Consider the following 11,022-nt stretch of genomic DNA (forward strand, 5'->3'; position numbering starts at 1 on the left):
TAGGAAGATGTCAAGGTATTTTTTTTTTTTTTTGTGGCTATTGTGAATGGGATTGTGCTTTTTATTTGGGTTTCTGTTTGTTTAGTATTGGTGTAAAGAAATGCAATTGTCTTTTGCACATTTATTTTATATCCTGAGACTTTGTCAAAGTCTTTTATCAATGCAAGGCGGTTTTGACAGATTCTCTTGGGTTTTCAAGGTATACAATCATGTTGTCTGCAAAGAGATATAACTTGACTTCCTCTTTTCCTATTTGGACACTCCTGATTGCCTTCTTTTTTCTGATTGCTCTAGCCAGGACTTCCGATACTTTATTGAACAGGAGGGGTGAGAGTGAGCATCCTTGTCTTGTTCCAGTTTTCAGAGGAGATGGTTCCAATTTTTGTCTGTTTAGAAGTATGCTGGCTGTCGGTTTCTCGTAGATGGCGTTTACTATTTTGAGATATGTTCCACGTATGCCTATATGTTCAAGGGTTTTTATCAAGAAGGGGTGCTGGATTTTGTCAAAAGATTTTTCTGCATCTAATGATATAATCATGTGTTTTTGTTTTGACACCCGGCCACCACAGCCTCAATCTGCCAGGCTTAGGTGATCACTGTACAACTTTTATTCACAGACAGCAAAGTTGTGTTGTCTCCTTGTATCCCAGCGATAAACTTACATGTTGTTTTACAAAAATACAAGATATAACAGAGGGAATTGGTCAACAAAGAGGAAGTGAAGCCAAAAATGAAGAAGGGAAAAAAAAAGAGTGATAATACTGAAAGTTTATTGTAAATGGAGTCAGAGAAGAAATAAATGACTAGGGGAATGTTTACATTGCTGCCATGAGACTTTAGATGTGCAGCCAGCAGAACTCTGTGAAGGCAAAATTACATTATCCACATAAATGAGGAAAGTGGTTGTGATGAAAATAATTAAAATGCCCTGGAGGAAGTGACTCCAGCAGAAAGGCTTCAGATGAAAGGAACTCTGAGAAATATTTCACAGCATTGGAAGTGGAAGTGTGAGGGATAAACTGTAGGAAGTGGATCCAAACTCAGAAGAAAGTATGACAATTTGCTGATGCATAGAAAAGATGCTTATTCCGTATTGCAATTTATACAGCAACAAGAAGGCACGCTGTCCAAATGACTCTTATTCAGTTTTTTTACAAAGAAATAAAAGATGTTAATTCTCAATTTCTTAAAGTTTTAAATTACAGTGAACTAAATAACCTTTAGTCTTACTACTTTTTTTATTTCCCTGTATATCTGTAACCTGCAGTAAGAGAGGTTTTTTGAAAATATTTTGACAAAATATTTTAAAGGTCCCCAAACAATTGTAATTTCCTCCATTGATTATTAAGTTAGCTTTGCACAATTTCATTTTACGTGATCATTTTTATAGTCCTACAATTCAGTGGAATGCAAGAACTGCCTATATAGGAAAAAGATGTTGGATTTTATTAGTCACTCAGGGAATGAAAAGTAAAACACCACTGCACATATCCCAGTATGTTCAAAGCAAAAAAAGACACAGTGCTAAACATTAGCCAGGATGCAATGAAATTTGAATACGCAGGCACTGTTGGTGAGAGTATAAATTGGTTGAAAACCTTTTGAAAACCATGTAGCAGCCTCTGCTAACCCTGTACAAATGGAAAACCTATGACTCTATGACCCAGCCTAACTCCCCTCATAAAAGCCCAACAGAACGGCAAATGCAGGTGTAGATACCAAAAATTATACACAACACTATGCATAATAGCTTTTTTAATAATAAAAAACAAGAGACATAAATAACTATCAATGGTAGAATGGATACATAGGGTGATCTCCTCCCCCCCAAAATGGAATTATTCTTTGGAGGTTGCATCCCTTGTAGTGCACCAACCTGCACTACAAATCCCTCTCTAGGTAATTGTTCTAGGAACCCATGGCATCAGTGCTGCAGCTAGCCTTGTTGTGAGAGGGCGTATTTGGCTTCAGTGAATTTTTTTTAAAGATTATTTCAATGCTCACACTGCACTGAGTGTTCAGCAGTTTTTGACCAAAAAGCAGCATGACCATAGTGCCCTACTCTCTCTATTCACCTGATCTCACCCCTGGGGACTTTTTCATTTGTTTCCCTAGAGGACAGAAGTCCTCAAAGGGAAACATTTTGCCCATATGGAACAGGTGAAACAAAAAACGGCAGAAGCACTGAAAGGCATCAAAACTGATGAGCTCAAAATTTTGAGCAGTGGAAAAAGCATTTTTTTTTTTTTGAGTTGGAGTCTCACTCCATCACCCAGGCTGGAGTACAGTGGCACGCTCACGGCCACCCCAGTGTTAACCTGCTGGGCTTCGGTGATCCTTCTGCCTCAGCTTTCCAAGTAGCCGAAACTACGGGTGCACACCACCATGCCTGGCTAATTTTTTTTTTTTTAATTTGATATAGAGATGAGGTTGCCCAGGCTGCTCTTGAGAAAAAGCATCTTGATAGGTGTATTGCATCAAACAGAGAATACATTGAGGGTGACTTAAGTTTAAACATGTAAGAATAAATACACAATTTTTTAAATAAATGAATTCCGGTTTTAGAAGTTTCCCCTTGTATATAAACCATGGAATATTCATACCATCAATATATATGTATATAAATATAATTATTTATATACAGAAATAAAACAGTTTACAACAACCATAATATGGAGGAACCTTATAAGCATAATGTGGCATGAGGCAGCCCAACACAAAAGAATACATGCCATTTGATTCCATTTTTATAAAGTTCAATAACAGAAAAAAGTAAATAATTGTAAGGTTGTGATTAGCTCTGGGGAAGAGACAGAAGATAGTGATTGGAAGGAAACCAAGCAGATGCTTTAGGGAGGTTGGTTATGTTTAATTTTGTGATCTGGGTGGTAGTGACATTTGTTCACTTTGTGAGAGTTGATCAAGATGTTTATGATTTGTGCACTTTTCTGAATGACTGTCATGTTTTAATAAAAATGTTGTTGAAAATTAAAACAAACACTGTCTCAAATATTTAGGATAAATATTTGTAATTATTTCACCAAAGCATTACCCTGGAGTAGTTTTGAAATGGTGTGGAAAATTCTAAAGATCCTTGGAGTGCTTTCTGGTGGTCTAGGAAGTCAAAACTATTTTAAAAATAGCAAAGTCATGATGTGCCTTTTCTACTATGTTGTCACTTGCACTAATCATATAAAAGCAACTGTTTAAAACTGCAGATTCCTTAGCATGAATCAAGCAGTGCTATTAAACAGTACTAGTTGTCATCATTTGCTTCTCTGTCATGCACTTACTCATTGTAGGAGAAAAACAATGAAGACGTGGAGGAGGAGGGGGAGGAAGAGGAGGAAGAAGGGGAAGAAGAACCAGTTTCACTTAAGAATAATTGATGAAGTGGTTAAAAAAAAGCCACGCAATTTTTTTTTATTTTTTCAAATGAATAAATGCATATCTTAAATGCTTCTGGGTTTTAATTTCTAACACAATAAATATCCATAGATATGAATGACAGGGACAAAAGCACTTTAGAGTCTTCAATAATGCTTAAGAGGAAAAAGGGATCCTGAGACTAAAAAGGTTGAGAATCACTCTTAGGAAATAAAGGACCTCAGGATTTTGCAACTGTCTCACTTATATGTAAATAAGCCCGTTTTGGGAGAGTAGGCCTGTGAGAAGCCCAAACCTTACCTACACAACATTTACTTACATAGTAAATCCTCACATGTACCCCATAACTCTAAAATATTTTTAAAAGCCCTTTTCAAGTACTTTAAAAAATTTTAAGTAGTTAAAATATTCATCATGCAATAAATTCTGTTAAAGGTTTTTTTTTTTTTTAAACTTAGGCAAACACCTCAAATGACATGTGGTGTCTAAGTTCAGCCTAATCTTTGCCCCAGTGATGTAAATTTCCCAGTCATGGGACAGAGGAGGGTATAAGAGTGAAGTTACCTTCTGTCAATTTATTCAATGAATGAAAACACAGTTCTACAGAACACAGAGAAGAGGAAGTAGTTACTTAGCATTCAAAAATAAATATCTTTGAGTACCATAGAATTTAATTGAAGAACGAACCAAAAATATAGTTTCATTAGATTGTTACACATAGTTTTATGGCAGAAGTATTACATAAAATAAGATATATCTATAAGAAAGCATGGTTTAATAAGTATTTACTCAATGTCTCAAAATATATAAACAACAGAGACATACTGACCATTATATCAACTTTGAGAATGGTGAGAAAAATATATGAAGGTGGGCTTCTGGGCAATATGGCAGCAGAACAGGTCAGACTGTGAGAGTCTCCACAAAAGTGAAAATCCATAAAGACTCTCTGTGTGAGTGGATGTGTGCCAGTGGGTGAGTGAAAGTCCATCTGAGGGGAGATTCAGGCTCATGCACCAGGGGCTCTCCTCTGGAGATGACTACAACCCATCACCACCCTGAGACTGGAGACCTGGGCATGCAGTATCGCCTGTTGTTCTGAGGGCTCTGTTGCGAGGAGGCAGCAGAGAACAGCTGCCCTTCACCACCTGGCACCTGGCCCATGCCATCACCTGCAGCAGCAGACTGGGCATAGGCAGAAGAACTGTGGAGAAGGCAGGTTGTGAAAATCTGGAATAAATCTCCAATACTGGTGCTGAGACCTTGACGGGTACCATCTTCTCAGTCCCAGGACTGGGCAGAGACCTGTATTGCCCCACCCAGCTCTGTCTAGCCTCCATCTTGGGACCCAGAGGCTATCCTCTCATTGGACTTGGAGAGACATATGCCCCTCCCCCACACTGAAACAGGCACAGACATGTCAGATCTGAGTGGGAGACTTGAAAGTAGTAGCGACTAGTAGGGTGAATCCGTATCGGATCTATCTTCCTCTCATAGTAGTCCATAGGGCATCTGACTCATGCTGAGAGCAACCCTATCAGCCTGCACTGAGAGCAGAGGGTAGGAGCTGGAGACTAAAGCAGCTCCCTAAGGTGGAGGCAGCAGCTGAAAAGAACCTGGAGTTACAGAAACAGTCACAGTGAGTTTTTTCCTTTTTGTTTGTTTTTTGTTTTAGTTTTTGCTTTTCTTCTTCTCTTTCTGTTTTTATTTACATTTTTGTACTTACTTTGTTTCTATTATTTTAATGTTTTCTTTTTTTTTAGACTTTCTGTTTGTGTATGGGCATTTTTGAGGGAGTGTACACCAACAGGGGTTTTGTTTGTTTGTGTGATTGTCTGTATGTTTTTGTCATTTTGGTTTCTTCTGTCTTTGTTTCTCTGTTTATTCATTAGTTAGTATGCCTGTCTGTTTTTCCTCTTCTTCTTCTTCTCTCTCTTCACTTTCTTTTCATCTTCCTCCTTCATTTTTCCATTCTTTTCCCTTTTCTTTTTTCTTTTTTTTTTTTTTTTTGAGTTAGAGTCTCACTCTGTCACCCAGGCTGGAGTACAGTGGCATACTCACAGTCACTGCAACCTCAACCTGCTGGGCTCTGGCAATCCTTCTGCCTTGGCCTTCCAAGTAGCTGGAACTACAGGCACGTCCTACCATGCCTGGCTAATTTTTTATGTATTGTAGAGACGAGGTCTTGCCAAGTTGCCCAAGTGGGTCTCAAACCTGTGGACTCAGGCAATCCACTCACCTCAGCCTCCCAAAGTGCTGGGATTACAGGCTGAGCCACCAAGCCCAGCCCTTTTTCCTTTTCTTATCTCATTTTGCTTTCAAGGGGCAAACAGACACCCTTAGTGGGCAGAATGTAAGGCAGTGGGAAGTGGGTTTCAGGGGGCCCACACTGTCAGCAGATACTGGGATCTGTAGACAGCTTCTGAATCACAGTTTCCCCTCTTAATTAAATGTCAAAACTGCAAAAAGCGCAGGACCCAACCCCCAGTTCAGCTTCAGAACTGAACAAAACCAAAGGATCTATATAAGGAAGAATAGGAGATTGAGCAAGCAGAAATAAAAGCTATCCTCCTATCACTGAACAACAGAATTAAATAAGAGGTTAAAAAAAAAAGCAAAGGAAGATTATGAGTCTCACACAGATCCCTGGCAAGTCAGTCACTGAGAATACAGACTTTGGAACTCAAACAATGAAGAACCCCCAGAATGACTAGACTCAAACTATAAACCTGGATATCAAGATATTAATAGAGAGAATAAATAAAAAATGAGGAGAGACAAGAAGAAAGAATGAATAGTCAATAACTGAGATAACAGCAATAAAGAATACAGTGAATGAAATAAATAACAAACTGATAAGCATGGAAAGCAGAATTAACCAAGCAGAAGAATCTCAGAGCTTGAGGACCAAAATATGAAACTAACCCAAGCTGGTAAAAACATAAAAAAGAAGCTTAAAAAGACATAACAAAACCTCCAAGAGATTATTATTTAAAGAGGCTGAACCTAAGATTAATTGGAATACCTGAGGGAGACAGAGAGACAGAGACCACTTTGGAACAAACATTCCATGAAATCCAAGAAAACTTCCCTCAGCTCATCAGTGACACAACCATTCAAACACATGAGATTCAGAGAACTCCTACAAGACAACAAATGAGAAGACCAACTCCTAGACACATAGCAATTTGACTACACAAAGTAGGTATAAAAGAATAAATCCTAAAGGCAGGAAGAGAAAAAGATCAGACTAACTACCAGGGAAGACCAATTAGAATAACAGCAGACTTATCTACAGAGACACTTCAGACTAGTAGAGCATGGAGCCCAATCTTCAAAGTTCTCAAAGATAAACAATTTCATCCAAGAATTGCCTAACCAGCTAAGTAAGCTTCATCAGTGATGGAGAATTAAAATCCATCCCAGACATTCAATTCCTAAGGGTTTACACTACCTCTAGACTCTACAAGAAACACTTAAGAAAGTATTAAACAGTCAGGTTCGGTAGTTCAGCCTGTAATCCCACACTTTGGGAGACTGAGGTGAGTGGATTGCCTGAGCCCGCGGGTTTGAGACCTCATCTCTACAATAAATCAAAAAATTAGCCGGGTGTGGTAGTGCACGCCTGTAGTTCCGGCTACTTGGAAGGCTGAAGTGGAAGGATCACTGGAGCCCAGCAGGTTGAAGCTGCAATGGCCGGGAGTGGTCACTGCACTCCAGTCTGGGCGATAGAGTGAGACTCCAACTCAAAAAGAAAAAAAAGAAAGAAACAAAATTTCCCAACAAAGGAGCACCAATTTTTAAAAAGTAGCTTTGAGGTAAACTAAAAAAAGATATTGACTCTAACACTCTCATAGCTGGGGACTTAAACACCCCACTAACAACCCTAGACAGATCATCAAGACAAAAAGCCAATAAGAAGATCGGAATCTCAATGTGACACTTGACCAAATGTACTTAACTGATACCTACAGAACACTCCACCCAACAACCATGAAATATACATTCTACTCATCACCACATGGAACTTTCTTGTAGATTAACCACATCCTCGACCATAAATCAAGCATAAAGAAATTTTATAAGATTGAAATTCTGCCATGCACTTTCTCAGACCACAGTGGAATAAAAATAAATATCAACACCAACAAAGTTCCCCCCAAACCACAAAGACATGGGCACTAAACAGCATGAAGCTAAACAACTCCTGGGTTAACAAAGAAATCAAAACAGAGGTTAAAAGATACCTGGAAACAAATGAAAATGAAGAAACGTCTTATCAAAACCTCTATGATGCCACAAAAACAGTACTAAGAGGGAAATTCATAACTCTATAAACAAACATGAAGAAATTGGAAAGATCACAAGTTAACATCCTAACAAATCACCCAAGGAAACTGGAAAAGCAAGACCACCAAAACCCTAACTTCAGCAGAAGAATCCAGGTCACCAAAATAAAAGCCCAAATTCAGGACTCAGAAGACAAAAATAAAATGCAAAAAATCAATGAAACCCAAAGTGGGTTTTTGAAAGGATAAACAAGATTGATGAACTCCTAACTAGACTGACCAAGAAAATGAGAGAAAAAGCCCAAATAAACACAATCAGAAGTGCAAAAGATGAAGTCACAACTGACCCTAATGAAATACAAAAGATTATCCTATATGGAAACAAACTTGAAAGCCTAAATGAAATTGAAGACTTTCTTAAATCACACAATCTCCCCAGGTTGAAACGAGAAGAAATAGAAAGCCTAAATAGACCCATAACAACCCAGGAAATAAAACTATGTCACAACAAAACTACATACAAAAAAAGTTCTGGACCAGATGGCTTTCCAGCAGAATTCTACACAACATACAAGGAGAAGTTGATACCAATCCTATTGAAAGTATTCCAGGCAATCAAGAAAGAACTCTCCCCAAACCATTTTAAGAAGCTAACATCACATTGATATTCAAACCGGGTAAATATTCAACAAAGAAAAAGAACTACAGGTCAATATCCTTGATGAACATAGATGCTAAAATTCTCAACAAGATTCTAGCAAACCAGATTCAACAACACATCTCAAAAATCATCCACCATGATCAATTAGGCTTCATTCCCAGGATGTAGAGCTGGTTCAACATTCACAAGACCATAAACATAACTAAATATATCAACAGATGTAAAGACAAAAATCACATGATTATGTCATTAGATGTGGAAAAAGTTTTTGATAAAATCCAGCACTCCTTCTTGATAAAAACCTTCAAGCATCTAGACATAATTGGTACTTCAAAATAGTAAGAGTCATCTATGAGAAACCCATAGCCAACATATTGCTATACAAACAGAAATTGGAATCATTTCCCCTGAAAATAGGAACAAGACAAGGATGCTCACTCTCACCCCTCCTGTTCAACATAGTATTAAAAGTCCTAGCTAGAGCAATCAGATAAGAGAAGGAAATCCGGGGTATTCAAATAGCGAAAAAGGAAGTTAAGTTATCCCTCTTTGCAGATGACATGATTCTATACCTCAAAAACCAAAGAAATCTGTCAAAAACCTCCTTGTACTGATAAAGGAATTTGGCCAAGTCTCAGGATATAAAATAAGTGTGCAAAAGTCAGTTGTATTCCTATACACCAACAATAAATGAACAGAAACCCAAATAAAAAGCACAATCCTATTCACAATAGCCACAAAAGAAAGAAAGAAAGAAAGAAAGAAAGAAAGAAAGAAAGAAAGAAAGAAAGAAAGAAAGAAAGAAAGAAAGAAAGAAATGCCTTGGCATCTTTGTAACCAGAGAAGTCAAAGACCTTTACAATGAAAACTACAAAACACTGCTCAAAGAAATAAAGATGACACAAACAAATGAAAAAATATTTCATGCTCATGGACTGCAGGATCCAACATTGTTAAGATATCCATCCTACTCAAGGTAATCTATAGATTTAACACAATATCTATTAAATTACTAGCAGCATTCTTCTCAGACCTGGAAATGACAAAATAGGAATTCATATGGAAAGACAAACGACCACAAATAGCTAAAACAATCTTCAGCAAAAAAAGAAAAAAACAAAACAAAAAACCAAACTAAGAGGCATCACTTTAAACCTTATTATAAAACTACAATAATCAAAACAGCAAACAACCTGGTATTGATACAAGAACGGGCATATAAACCAATGGAACAGGATAGAGATTCCAGAAGCAAAACCTCAATTTCTCAACCAACTCATCATTGACAAAACCTCCACCATCAACCACTGGAGAAAGGAGAACCTATTCAGTAAATGGTGCTGGGAAAACTGGCTGACCATATGCAGAAGATTAAAACAAAACCCCTATCTATCACCATACACAAAAATAAAATCTAAATGAATCAAAAATCTAAACATAAAACCTCAAACTATAAGAACCTTAGAAAATGCAGTAAACACCCTTATGGAAATTGGATCTGGCTACCAATTCCTGATCAAAACTCCAAGTGCCCACGCCATAAGAGATAAGATAGACAAGTAGGACTTCATCAAACTGACAAGTTTCTGCAAAGCAAAAGAAAATGACAATGTGAGGAGACAGCTGGGAAAAAAATTTGCCAACTGTATATCTGACAAAGGCCTAACATCTAGGATCTACAAGGAACCCAAATGTGCTGAAAAGAAAAAAAACAAACAGCCCTAATACAAAGTGGGCAAAAGATATGAATAGACACTTCTCAAAAGAAGACATATGAGCAGCCAACAGATACATGAAAAAATGCTCAGCCTCACTAGTCATCAAAGAAATGCAAACTAAAACCACACTGAGATACCACATAACTCCAGTCAGGATGACCATGATCGATAACTCAAAAGACAACAGATGCTAGAGAGGATGCAGTGAAAAAGGAACACTTCTACACTGCTGGTGGGAGTGTAAACTAGTACAGCCTCTATGGAAAATAGAGTGGTCATCCCTAAAAGATCTAAAAACTGATCTTCCATATGTCCCTGCAATCCCCCTACTGGGAACATACCCAGAGGAACTCAAGTCACTCTGTGAAAAAGATACCTGCACACGCATGTTTATTGCAGCAATATTTACAATAGCAAGAACATGGAACCAACTGTGCTGCCCATTGAATGAGGACTGGATAAAAAAAAAAACGTGGTACATACACATGATGGAATATTATGCAGTCATAAAGAAGGACAAAATTATGAACTTCGCAGCAACTTGGTTGGACTTAGAGGCTGAGTGATCTAACACTGAGTGATCTATTACAAAAACAAAGAACCAAGTATCACATGTTCTCACTCATAAGCAGAACTTGAACAATTATCATTATACTTTAAGGAAGGGATTGGCAGTAGTAGGAAACTGCCAGGGGCGTGTGGGGGTGGGACTGGCAGTAGTGGGAAACTGACACAGTAGGGGGGCCCACCTCATCAACAAGGGTACTTGCATAATGAACATTTGTACACCTAACCCTAAATTGTACCCCACATCTTTAAAATAAAAAATAAAATTAAAAAATTTACATATAAGGCTAAAAAATGTAAAGTTAATAAAGATTAATATCTGTTATTCTCAGTGCCTAATTCAACCAAATTGCTTGGTTAATTCTGAGATTAGAATGTTATAAAATAGAGATTAAACCAG

Source organism: Carlito syrichta, unplaced genomic scaffold (assembly GCF_000164805.1).
Source record: "Carlito syrichta isolate Samal-C Ts95f unplaced genomic scaffold, Tarsius_syrichta-2.0.1 Scaffold316274, whole genome shotgun sequence".
Taxonomy (NCBI): domain Eukaryota; kingdom Metazoa; phylum Chordata; class Mammalia; order Primates; family Tarsiidae; genus Carlito; species Carlito syrichta.